Source organism: Phoxinus phoxinus (genome assembly GCF_949152265.1).
Source record: "Phoxinus phoxinus genome assembly, chromosome: 15".
NCBI lineage: Eukaryota > Metazoa > Chordata > Actinopteri > Cypriniformes > Leuciscidae > Phoxinus > Phoxinus phoxinus.
The window spans coordinates 35323933-35344671 of NC_136890.1; the positions used below are offsets into that span (position 1 = coordinate 35323933).

General features: G+C 46.5%; 1 protein-coding gene across 4 annotated transcripts in view; it reads left to right on the forward strand.

Moving 5' to 3' along the window:
• Positions 1-13624: 13624 nt before the first annotated feature.
• pggt1b (protein geranylgeranyltransferase type I, beta subunit) overlaps positions 13625-20739 on the forward strand; it is a 57965-nt gene continuing 50850 nt past the window's right edge. For 3 of the 4 annotated variants that reach the window (XR_013800375.1, XR_013800376.1, XR_013800377.1), the window contains exons 1-3: positions 13645-13858; positions 13938-14044; positions 15200-15289. The gene's annotated coding sequence lies outside the window, so the exon portion shown is untranslated. Of the gene's footprint in view, positions 13859-13937; positions 14045-15199; positions 15290-20739 lie in introns of all 4 variants that reach the window. The other variant, XR_013800374.1, reaches the window with a different exon arrangement.

The window sequence follows — 20739 nt, forward strand, 5'->3', positions numbered from 1 at the left end:
TTGTTTTATCATTTACCTTGGAAATGTCTCAGTGGAAACTACCAAAAGCTTTATTTGTTGCAGAGCAATTTACAGTAGTGTTTAATCATGATGCAAAGGCTTGCTAACCCAAACCCAAACACACAAACCGATCCCAGAACCAGTCACATATTCCTTGAGTCTGATTCTGCATGTGTTTTTGCCTTATGAGCAACCAGACAATCATAGGTCTGCTTTAAAACAGTATTTTACTCTGTCATCGTGTACTCTTCCAAACCCTGATTTCTCGGGATCCACAGATCAGTAAAATGTCCATCAGATGCTTCAGGTTGGAGGGACATAAAGCTTGGAATCACAAACATCAACTGGTATTTATACGGTGGGCAGGACAGGCATATATAGAGCTTTACACATGAAAGGGTTTTAATGCGCATCTCTAACCACACCACCTCTAATGCTGGATTTATGGACAATTATCTTCAATATTACTGTCTTTTATTAATCTTGAGGATCATACCGCTTGACTTTCTGTGTTTTTCTTTCGGGAGTCGACACGTGACACTTAGCCTACTTTTGTCATGTCTTTAAATAACCTTGAATAATGTTCCGCTCAGAATCTGTCCTACATAAAGGCCTACATCAGTTTCCACAGGTGCAGACGAGCCTCTTCCGGCTTGACGTGTGCTGGGATCCGTGTGCTGGGATCCGTGTGCTTGACGTGTGCTGGGATCCGTGTGCTTGACGTGTGCTGGGATCCGTGTGCTTGACGTGTGCTGGGATCCGTGTGCTTGACACAGCTATGCAGACGACACACAGATCTACTTAGCCCTATCGCCTAACGATTACAGCCCCATTGACTCCCTGTTCCAATGCATTGATGAAGTAAACAGTTGGATGTACCAAAACTTTCTTCAGTTAAACAAAGACAAAACTGAAGTCATTGCGTTTGGAAACAAAGATGAAGTTCTCAAGGTGAACGCATACCTTCACTCCAGAGGTCAAACAACTAAACATCAGGTCAGGAATCTTGGTGTGTCTCTAGAGTCAGACCTTAGCTTCAGAAGTCATGTCAAAGCAATAACTAAATCAGCATACTATCATCTGAAGAATATTGCAAGAATTAGAGGCTTTGTTTCCAGTCAGGACTTAGAAAAACTTGTGCATGCTTTCATCACCAGCAGGGTGGATTATTGTAATGGACTCCTCACTGACCTTCCCAAAAAGACCATAAGACAGTTGCAGCTCGTACAGAACGCTGCCGCCACGATCCTGAGCAGAACCAGAAAACATGAACACATCACACCAGTCCTCAGGTCTTTACACTGGCTTCCAGTCACATTTAGGATTGATTTTAAAGCAAGGTGAGTCCGCTTTTAGCTATTATGCTGGACCCAGAACCAGTTCCAGAAGAGATCAGGTGTGCTCCTACTGTAGTCACATTCACATCCAGACTCAGAACATTTCGGTTTAACTTTGCATTTAATGAATGAGCACTGTGCCACTGTGCGTCCGACTGTTTGCACTTTATTTTATTTTTTATTCTAAAAGTTATTTTATTCTTATTTCTTTTGATTATTTTAATTTATTCTATGTAAAGCACTTTGAATTACCATTGTGTATGAAATGTGCTATATAAATAAACTTGCCTTTCCTTGCCTAGACACAATCACAACACATGATATAGTCAGCCGGATCCGGCCGGATCCAGATCAGATAGTGGACCTGCGCCTAGACACGACCACAACACATGATGTAGTCAGCCGGATCCGGACCGTATCCAGATCAGATGGTGATCTGGATACGGGCCGTATCCAGATCAGATGGAGGACCTGTGCCTAGACACAATCACAACACATGATGTAGTCAGCCGGATCCGGGCCGTGTCCAGATTAGATGGAGGACCTGCGCCTAGACACGACCACAACACATGATGTAGTCAGCCGGATCCGGACCGTATCCAGATCAGATGGTGATCTGGATACGGGCCGTATCCAGATCAGATGGAGGACCTGCGCCTAGACACAATCACAACACATGATGTAGTCAGCCGGATCCGGGCCGTGTCCAGATTAGATGGAGGACCTGCGCCTAGACACGACCACAACACATGATGTAGTCAGCCGGATCCGGCCGTATCCAGATCAGATGGAGGACCTGCGCCTAGACACGACCACAACACATGATGTAGTCAGCCGGATCCGGGCCGTGTCCAGATCAGATGGTGGACCTGTGCCTAGACACGACCACAACACATGATGTAGTCAGCCGGATCCGGCCGTATCCAGATCAGATTGAGGACCTGTGCCTAGACACGACCACAACACATGATGTAGTCAGCCGGATCCGGGCCGTATCCAGATCAGATGGAGGACCTGTGCCTAGACACGACCACAACACATGATGTAGTCAGCCGGATCCAGGCCGTATCCAGATCAGATGGTGGACCTGCGCCTAGACACGACCACAACACATGATGTAGTCAGCCGGATCCGGGCCGTATCCAGATCAGATGGAGGACCTGTGCCTAGACACGACCACAACACATGATGTAGTCAGCCGGATCCGGGCCGTATCCAGATCAGATGGAGGACCTGCGCCTAGACACGACCACAACACATGATGTAGTCAGCCGGATCCGGCCGGATCCAGATCAGATGGTGGACCTGTGCCTAGACACGACCACAACACATGATGTAGTCAGCCAGATCCAGGCCGTATCCTGATCAGATGGAGGACCTGCGCCTAGACACGACCACAACACATGATGTAGTCAGCCGGATCCGGGCCGTATCCAGATCAGATGGAGGACCTGCGCCTAGACACGACCACAACACATGATGTAGTCAGCCGGATCCGGGCCGTATCCAGATCAGATGGAGGACCTGCGCCTAGACACAATCACAACACATGATATAGTCAGCCGGATCCGGCCGGATCCAGATCAGATAGTGGACCTGCGCCTAGACACGACCACAACACATGATGTAGTCAGCCGGATCCGGACCGTATCCAGATCAGATGGTGATCTGGATACGGGCCGTATCCAGATCAGATGGAGGACCTGCGCCTAGACACAATCACAACACATGATGTAGTCAGCCGGATCCGGGCCGTGTCCAGATTAGATGGAGGACCTGCGCCTAGACACGACCACAACACATGATGTAGTCAGCCGGATCCGGCCGTATCCAGATCAGATGGAGGACCTGCGCCTAGACACGACCACAACACATGATGTAGTCAGCCGGATCCGGGCCGTGTCCAGATCAGATGGTGGACCTGTGCCTAGACACGACCACAACACATGATGTAGTCAGCCGGATCCGGCCGTATCCAGATCAGATTGAGGACCTGTGCCTAGACACGACCACAACACATGATGTAGTCAGCCGGATCCGGGCCGTATCCAGATCAGATGGAGGACCTGTGCCTAGACACGACCACAACACATGATGTAGTCAGCCGGATCCAGGCCGTATCCAGATCAGATGGTGGACCTGCGCCTAGACACGACCACAACACATGATGTAGTCAGCCGGATCCGGGCCGTATCCAGATCAGATGGTGGACCTGCGCCTAGACACGACCACAACACATGATGTAGTCAGCCGGATCCGGGCCGTATCCAGATCAGATGGAGGACCTGCGCCTAGACACGACCACAACACATGATGTAGTCAGCCGAATCCGGCCCGTATCCAGATCAGATGGTGGACCTGTGCCTAGACACGACCACAACACATGATGTAGTCAGCCAGATCCAGGCCGTATCCTGATCAGATGGAGGACCTGCGCCTAGACACGACCACAACACATGATGTAGTCAGCCGGATCCGGGCCGTATCCAGATCAGATGGAGGACCTGCGCCTAGACACGACCACAACACATGATGTAGTCAGCCGGATCCGGGCCGTATCCAGATCAGATGGAGGACCTGCGCCTAGACACGACCACAACACATGATGTAGTCAGCCGGATCCGGGCCGTGTCCAGATCAGATGGTGGACCTGTGCCTAGACACGACCACAACACATGATGTAGTCAGCCGGATCCGGGCCGTATCCAGATCAGATGGAGGACCTGCGCCTAGACACGACCACAACACATGATGTAGTCAGCCGGATCCTGGCCGTATCCAGATCAGATGGAGGACCTGTGCCTAGACACGACCACAACACATGATGTAGTCAGCCGGATCCGGGCCGTGTCCAGATCAGATGGAGGACCTGCGCCTAGACACGACCACAACACATGATGTAGTCAGCCGGATCCGGCCCGTATCCAGATCAGATGGAGGACCTGCGCCTAGACACGACCACAACACATGATGTAGTCAGCCGGATCCGGGCCGTATCCAGATTAGATGGAGGACCTGCGCCTAGACACGACCACAACACATGATGTAGTCAGCCGAATCCGGCCCGTATCCAGATCAGATGGAGGACCTGCGCCTAGACACGACCACAACACATGATGTAGTCAGCCGGATCCGGGCCGTGTCCAGATCAGATGGTGGACCTGTGCCTAGACACGACCACAACACATGATGTAGTCAGCCGGATCCGGGCCGTGTCCAGATCAGATGGAGGACCTGCGCCTAGACACGACCACAACACATGATGTAGTCAGCCGGATCCGGGCCGTATCCAGATCAGATGGAGAGGACCTGCGCCTAGACACGACCACAACACATGATGTAGTCAGCCGGATCCGGGCCGTATCCAGATCAGATGGAGGACCTGCGCCTAGACACGACCACAACACATGATGTAGTCAGCCGGATCTGGGCCGTATCCAGATTAGATGGAGGACCTGCGCCTAGACACGACCACAACACATGATGTAGTCAGCCGAATCCGGCCCGTATCCAGATCAGATGGAGGACCTGCGCCTAGACACGACCACAACACATGATGTAGTCAGCCGGATCCGGGCCGTATCCAGATCAGATGGAGGACCTGCGCCTAGACACGACCACAACACATGATGTAGTCAGCCGGATCCGGGCCGTATCCAGATCAGATGGAGAGGACCTGCGCCTAGACACGACCACAACACATGATGTAGTCAGCCGGATCCGGGCCGTATCCAGATCAGATGGAGGACCTGCGCCTAGACACGACCACAACACATGATGTAGTCAGCCGGATCCGGGCCGTATCCAGATTAGATGGAGGACCTGCGCCTAGACACGACCACAACACATGATGTAGTCAGCCGAATCCGGCCCGTATCCAGATCAGATGGAGGACCTGCGCCTAGACACGACCACAACACATGATGTAGTCAGCCGGATCCGGGCCGTATCCAGATCAGATGGAGGACCTGCGCCTAGACACGACCACAACACATGATGTAGTCAGCCGGATCCGGGCCGTGTCCAGATCAGATGGTGGACCTGTGCCTAGACACGACCACAACACATGATGTAGTCAGCCGGATCCGGGCCGTGTCCAGATCAGATGGTGGACCTGCGCCTAGACACGACCACAACACATGATGTAGTCAGCCGGATCCGGGCCGTATCCAGATCAGATGGTGGACCTGCGCCTAGACACGACCACAACACATGATGTAGTCAGCCGGATCCGGCCCGTATCCAGATCAGATGGTGGACCTGTGCCTAGACACGACCACAACACATGATGTAGTCAGCCGGATCCGGGCCGTGTCCAGATCAGATGGAGGACCTGCGCCTAGACACGACCACAACACATGATGTAGTCAGCCGGATCCGGGCCGTGTCCAGATCAGATGGTGGACCTGTGCCTAGACACGACCACAACACATGATGTAGTCAGCCGGATCCGGGCCGTATCCAGATCAGATGGAGGACCTGCGCCTAGACACGACCACAACACATGATGTAGTCAGCCGGATCCGGGCCGTGTCCAGATCAGATGGTGGACCTGTGCCTAGACACGACCACAACACATGATGTAGTCAGCCGGATCCGGCCCGTATCCAGATCAGATTGAGGACCTGTGCCTAGACACGACCACAACACATGATGTAGTCAGCCGGATCCGGGCCGTGTCCAGATCAGATGGTGGACCTGTGCCTAGACACGACCACAACACATGATGTAGTCAGCCGGATCCGGGCCGTATCCAGATCAGATGGAGGACCTGCGCCTAGACACGACCACAACACATGATGTAGTCAGCCGGATCCGGGCCGTGTCCAGATCAGATGGTGGACCTGTGCCTAGACACGACCACAACACATGATGTAGTCAGCCGGATCCGGCCCGTATCCAGATCAGATTGAGGACCTGTGCCTAGACACGACCACAACACATGATGTAGTCAGCCGGATCCGGGCCGTGTCCAGATCAGATGGTGGACCTGCGCCTAGACACGACCACAACACATGATGTAGTCAGCCGGATCCGGGCCGTATCCAGATCAGATGGTGGACCTGCGCCTAGACACGACCAAGTCAAGTCAAGTCATCTTTATTTATATAGCGCTTTTTACAATACAGATTGTATCAAAGCAGCTTCACAGTGATAACATGAAAATAATACAAAAAATAATTTCATCATCATCCACCTTTAAGGCAGATCTATAATATTGTTGAATATTGAATGTCCCCAACTAAGCAAGCCAGAAGGTAAGGCAACAGCGGCAAGGAACCAAAACTCCATCAGGTGACAGAAGGGAGAAAAAAACCTTGGGAGAACCCAGGCTCAGTCGGGGGCCAGTTCTCCTCTGGCCAATGAGTAAACAGTGTATGAAGTTCAGAATGAATCAGAGTATTTGTCCAGTTCCGGTTGTTTGAAGTCAGAGTGGAGAGGAGGAGAGACTGGTTGACACTTCAGGTCAGCGGCGTCGTCGTCGTGTCCTGGCGCTGGTCCTTCATCAGATCTGGATACGGCCTGGTTCCAGTGGACAGCGGTAAACCTCGGGATAGACAGAGAGACTAATATTAGCGTAGACGCCGTCCTTCTTATGATGTACCAAGTACATCAGGATTACGGGAAGTGTTCCCGGTCCCGGCTGTTCTAAACTATGCAGCCTAATTATATAAGTCTATAATGTGTTATGTGTATGCTAGGCCGAAGAGATGTGTTTTTAGTCTAGATTTGAACTGACAGAGTGTGTCTGCTTCCCGGACAATGGTAGGAAGACTGTTCCAAAGTTTTGGTGCTAAATAGGAAAAGGATCTACCGCCAGCAGTCGATTTTGATATTCTAGGTATTATTAACTGACCGGAATTTTGAGATCGCAGTAGACGTGAAGGACTATAATGCGTTAAGAGCTCGCTCAAGTACTGCGGAGCTAAACCATTTAGTGCTTTGTAAGTGATCAGCAATATTTTAAAATTTATCCGATGTTTAATAGGCAGCCAATGCAGTGTTGACAGAACAGGGCTAATATGGTCATACTTCCTGGTTCTAGTAAGAACTCGAGCTGCTGCGTTTTGAACTAGCTGTAGTTTGTTTATTAAGCGTGCAGGGCAACCACCCAGTAGAGCATTACAATAATCTAGCCTTGAGGTCATAAACGCATGAACTAATTGTTCTGCATTATTCATTGAGAGCATATGACGTAATTTAGATATATTTTTAAGATGGAAGAAAGCGGTTTTACAGATACTAGACACATGACTTTCAAATGAAAGATTGGTATCAAAGAGCACACCCAGGTTCCTAACCGACGACGAAGACTTAACAGATCAGCCATCAAGTGTTAGACAGTACTCTAGGTTATTACGTGTGGAAGTTTTTTGTCCAATAATTAGAATCTCTGTTTTTTCTGAATTTAGTAGTAGGAAATTACTAGTCATCCAATTTTTTATATCGGCTATGCATTCCGTTAATTTTGTGAATTCGTAGGTTTCGTTAGGTTTTGAAGAAATATACAGCTGAGTATCGTCGGCATAACAGTGAAAGCTAATTCCATGTTTCCTAATGATATCTCCTAATGGTAGCATATACAGAGTGAACAGCAGCGGTCCTAGTACTGAGCCTTGTGGTACGCCATACTGAACTTGTGATTGATAAGACATCTCTTCATTTATTGCTACAAACTGATAACGGTCAGATAAGTATGATTTAAACCATGCTAGTGCAATTCCACTAATGCCAACATAATGTTCGAGTCTATTTAAAAGGATGTTGTGGTCAATGGTGTCAAATGCAGCACTAAGATCCAGTAATACTAATAGAGAGATACAACCACAATCGGATGATAAGAGCAAATCATTTGTGACTCTAACGAGAGCTGTCTCGGTACTATGGTACGGTCTAAATCCGGACTGAAAATCCTCGCAGATATCATTTCTTTCAAGAAAAGAACACAGTTGTGAGGATACTGCTTTTTCTAATATCTTTGACAGAAATGGCAGATTAGAGATCGGCCTGTAATTGACTAGCTTTGTAGGATCAAGTTGCTGTTTTTTAACAAGCGGTTTAATCATAGCTAGCTTAAAGGTTTTTGGTACGTATCCTAGAGACAAAGATGAATTAATGATATTAAGAAGAGGATCTATGACATCTGGAAGCATCTCTTTCAGCAGCTTAGTCGGTATAGGGTCTAACATGCACGTTGTCGATTTAGATGATTTGACGAGTTTGCAAAATTCTTCCTCTCCTATAGCAATGAATGAATCAAATTTTCCCTCAGGGAGACTACAATGCACTTCCTGATGCGATACTGTATTAGACGGTTGCATAGTTATAATTTTGTCCCTGATATTATCGATCTTATAAGTGAAGAAGTTCATAAAGTCATTACTGCTGTGTTGCATGGAAACTTCTGGGCTTGAAGCTTTCTTTTTCGTTAGTTTAGCCACTGTTTCAAATAAATACCTAGGATTATGTTTATTATCTTCTAATAGGGTTGAAAAATAAGCAGATCTAGCAGCTTTTAAAGCCTCTCTGTAAGCAATCGAGCTCTCCTTCCATGAAATCCTAAACACCTCTAGTTTTGTTTTCTTCCAGTTGCGCTCCATTTTTCTGGCTGCTCTCTTAAGGGCCTGAGTGTGCTCGTTGTGCCACGGCGTTGGACTATGTTCTTTAATCTTCTTTAAGCGCAGCGGAGCAACTGTGTCTAAAGTGCTGGAAAAGAGAGAGTTAAAAGTTTCTGTTGCAATATCAAGTTCTTCTAAGCTATCCGGGATGCTGAGATGATGAAACTGATTAGGAAGATTATTGATAAAGCAATCTTTAGTGGCAGAAGTGATCGGTCTAACATATTTATAACACGGAGTCGGCTTTGCAGCCTTGGCTAAATGTAATTTACACGAGACTAGATAGTGATCTGAGATGTCATCGCTCTGTTGCAGTATTTCAACGGCATCAATATCTATTCCATGTGATAGTATTAGATCTAGAGTATGATTACGACAATGAGTCGGTCCTGACACGTGTTGTCTAACTCCAATTGAGTTTATAATGTCTTTAAATGCCAATCCCAATGCATCTTTTTCATTATCTATGTGTATATTAAAGTCACCAACAATTAGTACTTTATCTGCAGCCAATACTAATTCTGATAGAAAGTCAGCAAATTCTTTGATAAAGTCTGTATGGTGCCCTGGTGGCCTGTATACAGTAGCCAGCAGAATTTTCAAACGTGATTTATCGTTTACACTAGATATTTTTACATTAAGCACCAACACTTCAAAAGAATTATATTTACAACTAGATTTCTTAGTGGTTTTGAAAATATTACTATAAATTACAGCAACACCTCCTCCTTTGCGTTTCAGACGAGGTTCATGTTTATAACCGTAATCTTGTGGGGTTGACTCATTTAAAGCAATGTAATCGTTTGGTTTTAGCCAGGTTTCTGTTAAACACAGCACATCTAGGTTATAATCTGTAATCATATCATTAACTATTAGCGCTTTTGAAGTAAGAGATCGAATATTCAGCAACCCAAGCTTTATCATTTGCTCATTTGTATTATATCTGTTTTTTATTTGTTGAACATCAATTAAATTTTTAACCTTAGATGGGTTTGAACGTATTTTGGATTTCCAAGTTCGGGGAACAGACACAGTCTCTATATGATGATATCTCGGTGAAAGAGGCTCTATGTGATGGGATTTATCTGACCTTGGTGACGTGAGGCCGCTAGCAGACGGTCGGGTAAGCCAGTCTGTCTGCTTCCTGACCTGAGGCCCAGATTGTCATGTTTTAGCTCTAAGACTATGAGCCAAATTACTAGAGAGAAGAGCAGCACCATCCCAGGAGGGATGAATACCATCTCTTTTCAACAGGTCAGGTTTGCCCCAAAAACTTTTCCAATTGTCTATGAATTCTATATTATTCTGCGGACACCACCCAGACAGCCAGCCATTGAGTGAACACAATCTACTAACTATCTCATCACTCCGGCGAACAGGAAGGGGGCCAGAGCAAATTACAGTGCTTGACATCGTACTTGCGAGTTCACACACCTCTTTAATATTAATTTTGGTGATCTCCGACTGGCGAAGTCGAACATCATTAGTGCCGACGTGAATAATAATCTTAGAGAATTTACGTTTAGCATTAGCCAGCACTTTCAAATTTGCTTTGATGTCAGGCGCTCTGGCTCCCGGCAAACATGTGACTATGGTGGCTGGTGTCTCTATTTTCACGTTCCGTGTAATAGAATCGCCAATAACTAGGGCACAATCAGAATAATTCTCAGTGGGTGTTTCACTGAGCGGGGCAAATCGATTTGTTATCGGAACGGAAAAGGGGTTTTTTGATCCGCGACTACAGCGATCTCTCACTGTCACCCATCTGCCCTGCTGCACGGGCTCTACTTCAGCCGGAACCGACTCATGTAAAGAGTTCACTAGGCTAGACCACAACACATGATGTAGTCAGCCGGATCCGGCCCGTATCCAGATCAGATTGAGGACCTGTGCCTAGACACGACCACAACACATGATGTAGTCAGCCGGATCCGGGCCGTGTCCAGATCAGATGGAGGACCTGCGGCTAGACACGACCACAACACATGATGTAGTCAGCCGGATCCGGGCCGTGTCCAGATCAGATGGTGGACCTGTGCCTAGACACGACCACAACACATGATGTAGTCAGCCGGATCCGGGCCGTATCCAGATCAGATGGTGGACCTGTGCCTAGACACGACCACAACACATGATGTAGTCAGCCGGATCCGGGCCGTATCCAGATCAGATGGTGGACCTGTGCCTAGACACGACCACAACACATGATGTAGTCAGCCGGATCCGGGCTGTATCCAGATCTGATGGAGGACCTGTGCCTAGACACGACCACAACACATGATGTAGTCAGCCGGATCCGGGCTGTATCCAGATCTGATGGAGGACCTGCGCCTAGACACGACCACAACACATGATGTAGTCAGCCGGATCCGGGCTGTATCCAGATCTGATGGAGGACCTGCACCTAGACACGACCACAACACATGATGTAGTCAGCCGGATCCGGGCTGTATCCAGATCAGATGGAGGACCTGTGCCTAGACACGACCACAACACATGATGTAGTCAGCCGGATCCGGGCCGTATCCAGATCAGATGGAGGACCTGCGGCTAGACACGACCACAACACATGATGTAGTCAGCCGGATCCGGGCTGTATCCAGATCTGATGGAGGACCTGCGGCTAGACACGACCACAACACATGATGTAGTCAGCCGGATCCGGGCTGTATCCAGATCAGATGGAGGACCTGCGGCTAGACACGACCACAACACATGATGTAGTCAGCCGGATCCGGGCTGTATCCAGATCTGATGGAGGACCTGCACCTAGACACGACCACAACACATGATGTAGTCAGCCGGATCCGGGCTGTATCCAGATCTGATGGAGGACCTGCGCCTAGACACGACCACAACACATGATGTAGTCAGCCGGATCCGGGCCGTGTCCAGATCAGATGGTGGACCTGTGCCTAGACACGACCACAACACATGATGTAGTCAGCCGGATCCGGGCCGTATCCAGATCAGATGGTGGACCTGTGCCTAGACACGACCACAACACATGATGTAGTCAGCCGGATCCGGACCGTATCCAGATCAGATGGAGGACCTGTGCCTAGACACGACCACAACACATGATGTAGTCAGCCGGATCCGGGCCGTATCCAGATCAGATGGAGGACCTGTGCCTAGACACGACCACAACACATGATGTAGTCAGCCGGATCCGGACCGTATCCAGATCAGATGGAGGACCTGTGCCTAGACACGACCACAACTCATGATGTAGTCAGCCGGATCCGGGCCGTGTCCAGATCAGATGGTGGACCTGTGCCTAGACACGACCACAACACATGATGTAGTCAGCCGGATCCGGGCCGTATCCAGATCAGATGGTGGACCTGTGCCTAGACACGACCACAACACATGATGTAGTCAGCCGGATCCGGACCGTATCCAGATCAGATGGAGGACCTGTGCCTAGACACGACCACAACACATGATGTAGTCACCCGGATCCGGGCCGTATCCAGATCAGATGGAGGACCTGCACCTAGACACGACCACAACACATGATGTAGTCAGCCGGATCCGGGCCGTGTCCAGATCAGATGGTGGACCTGTGCCTAGACACGACCACAACACATGATGTAGTCAGCCGGATCCGGGCCGTGTCCAGATCAGATGGAGGACCTGTGCCTAGACACGACCACAACACATGATGTAGTCACCCGGATCCGGGCCGTATCCAGATCAGATGGTGGACCTGTGCCTAGACACGACCACAACACATGATGTAGTCAGCCGGATCCGGGCCGTGTCCAGATCAGATGGTGGACCTGTGCCTAGACACGACCACAACACATGATGTAGTCAGCCGGATCCGGGCCGTATCCAGATCAGATGGAGGACCTGTGCCTAGACACGACCACAACACATGATGTAGTCAGCCGGATCCGGGCCGTATCCAGATCAGATGGAGGACCTGTGCCTAGACACGACCACAACACATGATGTAGTCAGCCGGATCCGGGCCGTATCCAGATCAGATGGAGGACCTGTGCCTAGACACGACCACAACACATGATGTAGTCAGCCGGATCCGGGCCGTATCCAGATCAGATGGAGGACCTGCGCCTAGACACGACCGAATCATAATCATACACTGTTCGTTCGTTGGCCAGAGGAGAGCTGGCCCCCGACTGAGCCTGGTTTCTCACAAGGTTTTTTCTCCATTCTGTCACTGATGGAGTTTTGGTTCCTTCACTGTCGCCTCTGGCTTTTGTCTTGCTTAGTTGGGGACATTTAATATTCAACAATATTATTGATCTCCTCCATTAACACCATTATATGAGAACTGAACTGAGCTGAACAATGCATCACAATTTTCTCCAGAGCGCCTATATATATATATATACTATTTTCTTCAAGAACTGCTGTACAGCCGAAACAAACTTATTTGCATTATTTTCCTTTTATCTCTGTAAAGCTGCTTTCAAACAATCTGTATTGTAAAAAGTGCTAAATAAATAAAGGTGACTTGACTTGAAGTCAATGGCTGCCATCAGATGTTTGGTTACCAACATTCTTCAAAATATCTTATTTTTGTCCAACAGAAGAAAGAAACTCACACAGCTTTGGAACAACATGAGGGCGACGACAAGAGTTTTCATGTAAGGGTGACCTGTCCCTTTAAGGCAATGTGGGCAGACGTTGTAAATGAGTCGTTGCCATGGCAACAGTTCAAACAAAGCCGCCACGGATCATTCCCTGCTGACTGACATGATTTTAGCGCGACATCTCTACATTATTATGATTATATGAGGAGCTTGAGCTTGATTATTATTGAATTCGGCTGTTCACATTGATCTTCTCTCGCTTTGATCGCGCGCGCTGTTCATTTGGCTGCATGTCTGCCTCGGATTTTCTTCGGGAAGCGGAAAATCTCAGAAGATTGTGAGTGAATTCATGTTTATTCTCTTTAACAAAAATACTCCCGTGTCTTTATGGTTTATTACTCTCTTCATACGCACAGACTGAGTAAAGAGGAGCGCGAGGCGATCAGACGACAGGATCTCAGAGAGACTTTCAGCGAGTTTCACGAGCTCAACGATCAGCTGCATCTGCGCCTGCGCGCTGACAGTAAACACACACACACACACGTGACCTGCTGCTTCCCGCCTCAATGACGGGTTAATGTACAGTTAGGCCATTTCTGCCACAATAAACAAATACATGCTTTTGTAAAGAACATGACGTACTAAGTCATATTTATAAAATGAAAAGTTGATATTATGACATGTTAAGGATAATAATGACCTAAAAAGTCATACATACAAAAGTCATAATTATGACATACGAAGCATAATTATGAGATTTAATGTCCCAGACAGCAACATAGTGTTGGCCCACATCTGGGCCGTGTGGAATCCATAGGCTTGTTGGACTCGAGCCGGCGCTGCACAGGCCGATCGGTGGATGACATCAAAGTCCCGCGAGAACGGTTCAAAAGGGAACGGAGCCGTCGACTCTCTTCACTCTCGCGGTATCTTGATGTCATCCACCGATCGGCCTGTGCAGCGCCGGCTCGAGTCTAGTCTCGCGTAGCCAGACCGTCAGACTGGTTAGGGTCAGACTGGCGGCTGAAGGTCTGGAACTCTTAGCAGCTTCCTTTGGCCAAGGCCCGCCCATAAGACCGCTTGACCGACATGTCAAACAACCAATGACAGTTCGGTTCGTTCAGCGTCATGTTTCGGGGCGTGGAAATATCCCCACAACACCAGAGCGGCGTGCAACACGTCAGTCAGCGTAGAAAATCTCTTAAAGATAAAATAATCTCTTAAAGAGTCTATGCCGTGAACCTCGCATACTTTCTACGTTTCGCTGATCTTGATAAATGCTCATTGTCACTCATGTAAACAACAGTTTTTCTTCCGCAATCACACGTCTGCGCTTTGTTTCCCGGCGGACCGAAAATAAATGCGACACTCGCGCCCCCCCGGAAATCCGATAAAACATATGGGTGGAGCTTCTGTCTCGCTCCTCCTCTAGACATCCAGCGCATGTAATTAGGGCCTAATGGGTGGAGCTAGAATATCCAACCACACCCACCACTCCATCTCTCCACCAATTAGACGTCCAGAGAGGAGGAGCTGGACGTCATGTGACTCGACAGACTTGTTTTCTAACGCTGGATTCGTTTGTGTAATGTGGCAGAAATGGGCTTCCGTGGTAATGTGTGTTGGTCTGTCCGTTCAGTCTCAGGATGGGATATTAATATCAGTGTGTGTCCACCAGTCACGGAAGCCCAACAGCAGCTGCAGAAACTCAAGAATGGCGTCTTCAGATTCCAGCGGCAGCTCATGGACACCAAACCGTCTCCAGATGGTAAGACTGGCCATCAGATTAAATTGGGGACGTTTAATTTAATATTCAACAATATTATTGATCTCCTGCGTTGATCATTATATGAGAACTGAGCTGAGCTGGACGATGATGTCACGGTTTCTCCAGAGCGGATATATATATATATTGTAACAACCAACGGAGTTCAGGGGAGGCAGAGACCAGCACACTCGGATAGCAGATAACACACAATACTTTATTAACTGTTAAAACACACAATCACATAAAACACGTTACCCCCCTTTTAGTTGTTATTGGTCCACAGGCAGATGAGCTCAACGTCTGGCGAGGAGGAGACACAGGAAATCCCCTTTATCAATTTCGTCACTTGACAGACAACATCAGTCCCTCCAGTCTCTCTGTTTCGTACTGTTTCTGAGTGCATCGATCAGGAGCTCTCCTAGCCTGCAGTCGTTCCCTAACTCTCTGACACATTTACCCCCCACTAACTGTCTGCCTTCACCGCCGGAGACACTAATTATCCCGAGCGGCCGTTTAGCGTTTCCCCACAAGTGAGAGCTCCCCGACTCTCTCTCTCGAGCAGTACTCAAAACGTCCTTAAATAATCCTCATCTCCTCCCACCTCAGCTGTATTCGTTAATTAAATTAGGCAATACCCATTCATTGAGATGAAAGGGGGGCGTGTACATTAAGTCAAGTCAAGTCATCTTTATTTATATAGCGCTTTTTACAATACAGATTGTATCAAAGCAGCTTCACAGTGATAACATGAAAATAATACAAAAAAAACAATTTCATCATCATCCACCTTTAAGGCAGATCTATAATATTGTTGAATATTAAATGTCCCCAACTAAGCAAGCCAGAAGGTAAGGCAACAGCGGCAAGGAACCAAAACTCCATCAGGTGACAGAATGGAGAAAAAAACCTTGGGAGAACCCAGGCTCAGTCGGGGGCCAGTTCTCCTCTGGCCAATGAGTGAACAGTGTATGAAGTTCAGAATGAATCAGAGTATTTGTCCAGTTCCGGTTGGTTGAAGTCGGAGTGGAGAGGAGGAGAGACTGGTTGACACTTCAGGTCAGCGGCGTCGTCGTCGTGTCCTGGCGCTGGTCCTTCATCAGATCTGGATACGGCCTGGTTCCGGTGGACAGCAGTAAACCTCGGGATAGACAGAGAGACTAATATTAGCGTAGACGCCATCCTTATTATGATGTACCAAGTACATCAGGATTTACGGGAAGTGTTCCCGGTCCCGGCTGTTCTAAACTATGCAGCCTAATTATATAAGTCTATAATGTGTTATGTGTATGCTAGGCCGAAGAGATGTGTTTTTAGTCTAGATTTGAACTGACAGAGTGTGTCTGCTTCCCGGACAATGGTAGGAAGACTGTTCCAAAGTTTTGGTGCTAAGTAGGAAAAGGATCTACCGCCAGCAGTCGATTTTGATATTCTAGGTATTATTAACTGGCCGGAATTTTGAGATCGCAGTAGACGTGAAGGACTATAATAAGTTAAGAGCTCGCTCAAGTACTGCGGAGCTAAACCATTTAGTGCTTTGTAAGTGATCAGCAATATTTTAAAATTTATACGATGTTTAATAGGCAGCCAATGCAGTGTTGACAGAACGGGGCTAATATGGTCATACTTCCTGGTTCTAGTAAGAACTCGAGCTGCTGCGTTTTGAACTAGCTGTAGTTTGTTTATTAAGCGTGCAGGGCAGCCACCCAGTAGAGCATTACAATAATCTAGCCTTGAGGTCATAAACGCATGAACTAATTGTTCTGCATTATTCATTGAGAGCATATGACGTAATTTAGATATATTTTTAAGATGGAAGAAAGCGGTTTTACAGATACTAGACACATGACTTTCAAATGAAAGATTGGTATCAAAGAGCACACCCAGGTTCCTAACCGACGACGAAGACTTAACAGAGCAGCCATCAAGTGTTAGACAGTACTCTAGGTTATTACGTGTGGAAGTTTTTTGTCCAATAATTAGAATCTCTGTTTTTTCTGAATTTAGTAGTAGGAAATTACTAGTCATCCAATTTTTTATATCAGCTATGCATTCCGTTAATTTTGTGAATTGGTAGGTTTCGTTAGGTTTTGAAGAAATATACAGCTGAGTATCGTCGGCATAACAGTGAAAGCTAATTCCATGTTTCCTAATGATATCTCCTAATGGTAGCATATACAGAGTGAACAGCAGCGGTCCTAGTACTGAGCCTTGTGGTACGCCATACTGAACTTGTGATTGATAAGACATCTCTTCATTTACTGCTACAAACTGATAACGGTCAGATAAGTATGATTTAAACCATGCTAGTGCAATTCCACTAATGCCAACATAATGTTCGAGTCTATTTAAAAGGATGTTGTGGTCAATGGTGTCAAATGCAGCACTAAGATCCAGTAATACTAATAGAGAGATACAACCACAATCGGATGATAAGAGCAAATCATTTGTGACTCTAACGAGAGCTGTCTCGGTACTATGGTACGGTCTAAATCCGGACTGAAAATCCTCGCAGATATCATTTCTTTCAAGAAAGGAACACAGTTGTGAGGATACTGCTTTTTCTAATATCTTTGACAGAAATGGCAGATTAGAGATCGGCCTGTAATTGACTAGTTTTGTAGGATCAAGTTGCTGTTTTTTAACAAGCGGTTTAATCATAGCTAGCTTAAAGGTTTTTGGTACGTATCCTAGAGACAAAGATGAATTAATGATATTAAGAAGAGGATCTATGACATCTGGAAGCATCTCTTTCAGCAGCTTAGTCGGTATAGGGTCTAACATGCACGTTGTGGATTTAGATGATTTGACGAGTTTGCAAAATTCTTCCTCTCCTATAGCAATGAATGAATCAAATTTTCCCTCAGGGAGACTACAATGCACTTCCTGATGCGATACTGTATTAGACGGTTGCATAGTTATAATTTTGTCCCTGATATTATCGATCTTATAAGTGAAGAAGTTCATAAAGTCATTACTGCTGTGTTTCTTGGAAGCTTCTGGGCTTGAAGCTTTATTTTTCGTTAGTTTAGCCACTGTTTCAAATAAATACCTAGGATTATGTTTATTTTCTTCTAATAGGGTTGAAAAATAAGCAGATCTAGCAGCTTTTAAAGCCTCTCTGTAAGCAATCGAGCTCTCCTTCCATGAAATCCGAAACACCTCTAGTTTTGTTTTCTTCCAGTTGCGCTCCATTTTTCTGGCTGCTCTCTTAAGGGCCTGAGTGTGCTCGTTGTGCCACGGCGTTGGACTATGTTCTTTAATCTTCTTTAAGCGCAGCGGAGCAACTGTGTCTAAAGTGCTGGAAAAGAGAGAGTTAAAAGTTTCTGTTGCAATATCAAGTTCTTCTAAGCTATCCGGGATGCTGAGATGATGAAACTGATTAGGAAGATTATTGATAAAGCAATCTTTAGTAGCAGAAGTAATCGGTCTAACATATTTATAACACGGAGTCGGCTTTGCAGCCTTGGCTAAATGTAATTTACACGAGACTAGATAGTGATCTGAGATGTCATCACTCTGTTGCAGTATTTCAACGGCATCAACATCTATTCCATGTGATAGTATTAGATCTAGAGTATGATTACGACAATGAGTCGGTCCTGACACGTGTTGTCTAACTCCAATTGAGTTTATAATGTCTTTAAATGCCAATCCCAATGCATCTTTTTCATTATCTATGTGTATATTAAAGTCACCAACAATTAGTACTTTATCTGCAGCCAATACTAATTCTGATAGAAAGTCCGCAAATTCTTTGATAAAGTCTGTATGGTGCCCTGGTGGCCTGTATACAGTAGCCAGCAGAATTTTCAAACGTGATTTATCGTTTACACTATATATTTTTACATTAAGCACCAACACTTCAAAAGAATTATATTTACAACTAGATTTCTTAGTGGTTTTGAAAATATTACTATAAATTACAGCAACACCTCCTCCTTTGCGTTTCAGACGAGGTTCATGTTTATAACCGTAATCTTGTGGGGTTGACTCATTTAAAGCAATGTAATCGTTTGGTTTTAGCCAGGTTTCTGTTAAACACAGCACATCTAGGTTATAATCTGTAATCATATCATTAACTATTAGCGCTTTTGAAGTAAGAGATCGAATATTCAGCAACCCAAGCTTTATCATTTGCTCATTTGTATTATATCTATTTTTTATTTGTTGAAGATCAATTAAATTTTAAACTTAGATGGGTTTGAACGTATTTTGGATTTCCAAGTTCGGGGAACAGACACAGTCTCTATATGATGATATCTAGGTGAAAGAGGCTCTATGTGATGGGATTTATCTGACCTTGGTGACGTGAGGCCGCTAGCAGACGGTCGGTTAAGCCAGTCTGTCTGCTTCCTGACCTGAGGCCCAGATTGTCATGTTTTATCTCTAAGACTATGAGCCAAATTACTAGAGAGAAGAGCAGCACCATCCCAGGAGGGATGAATACCATCTCTTTTCAACAGGTCAGGTTTGCCCCAAAAACTTTTCCAATTGTCTATGAATTCTATATTATTTCGTGGACACCACCCAGACAGCCAGCCATTGAGTGAACACAATCTACTAACTATCTCATCACTCCGCGGAACAGGAAGGGGGCCAGAGCAAATTACAGTGCTTGACATCGTACTTGCAAGTTCACACACCTCTTTAATATTAATTTTGGTGATCTCCGACTGGCGGAGTCGAACATCATTAGTGCCGACGTGAATAATAATCTTAGAGAATTTACGTTTAGCATTAGCCAGCACTTTCAAATTTGCTTTGATGTCAGGCGCTCTGGCTCCCGGCAAACATGTGACTATGGTGGCTGGTGTCTCTATTTTCACGTTCCGTGTAATAGAATCGCCAATAACTAGGGCACAATCAGAATAATTCTCAGTGGGTGTTTCACTGAGCGGGGCAAATCGATTTGTTATCGGAACGGAAAAGTGTTTTTTTGATCCGCGACTAGAGCGATCTCTCACTGTCACCCATCTGCCCTGCTGCACGGGCTCTACTTCAGCCGGAACCGACTCATGTAAAGAGTTCACTAGGCTAGGCGCATCCAAAATAGTATCTAAAGCTCTAGCACTCTTCTTACTATTCTCGATTAAAGTTTGGATGCGTGTCTCTAGTTCTGAAATCTTCTCCGTCAGCCTGACTGTCTCCTTGCATTTATCACATATGAATCCTATATTGCCGACAGAGAAGGCTATGGTAAACATGTGACATGAAGTGCAGGTGACAATAACAGGAGAAGACATTACTCACCGTGTTTGTTGACTGATTCTTACTCACCTGGGCTTTTATGAACTCAAAGGCGCGGGCGCGCGAGAGAAAAATAAATAACTGAGCGCACGGGTGGTGCGTTAAAAGGCTAGCGAGTTAGCGTGTTGTGCTGACAATAACGGAAGCTAGCAATGTCAGGTTAATCTGAGATGTTGAGTAAGCTGTATTTAGTAGTATAAACA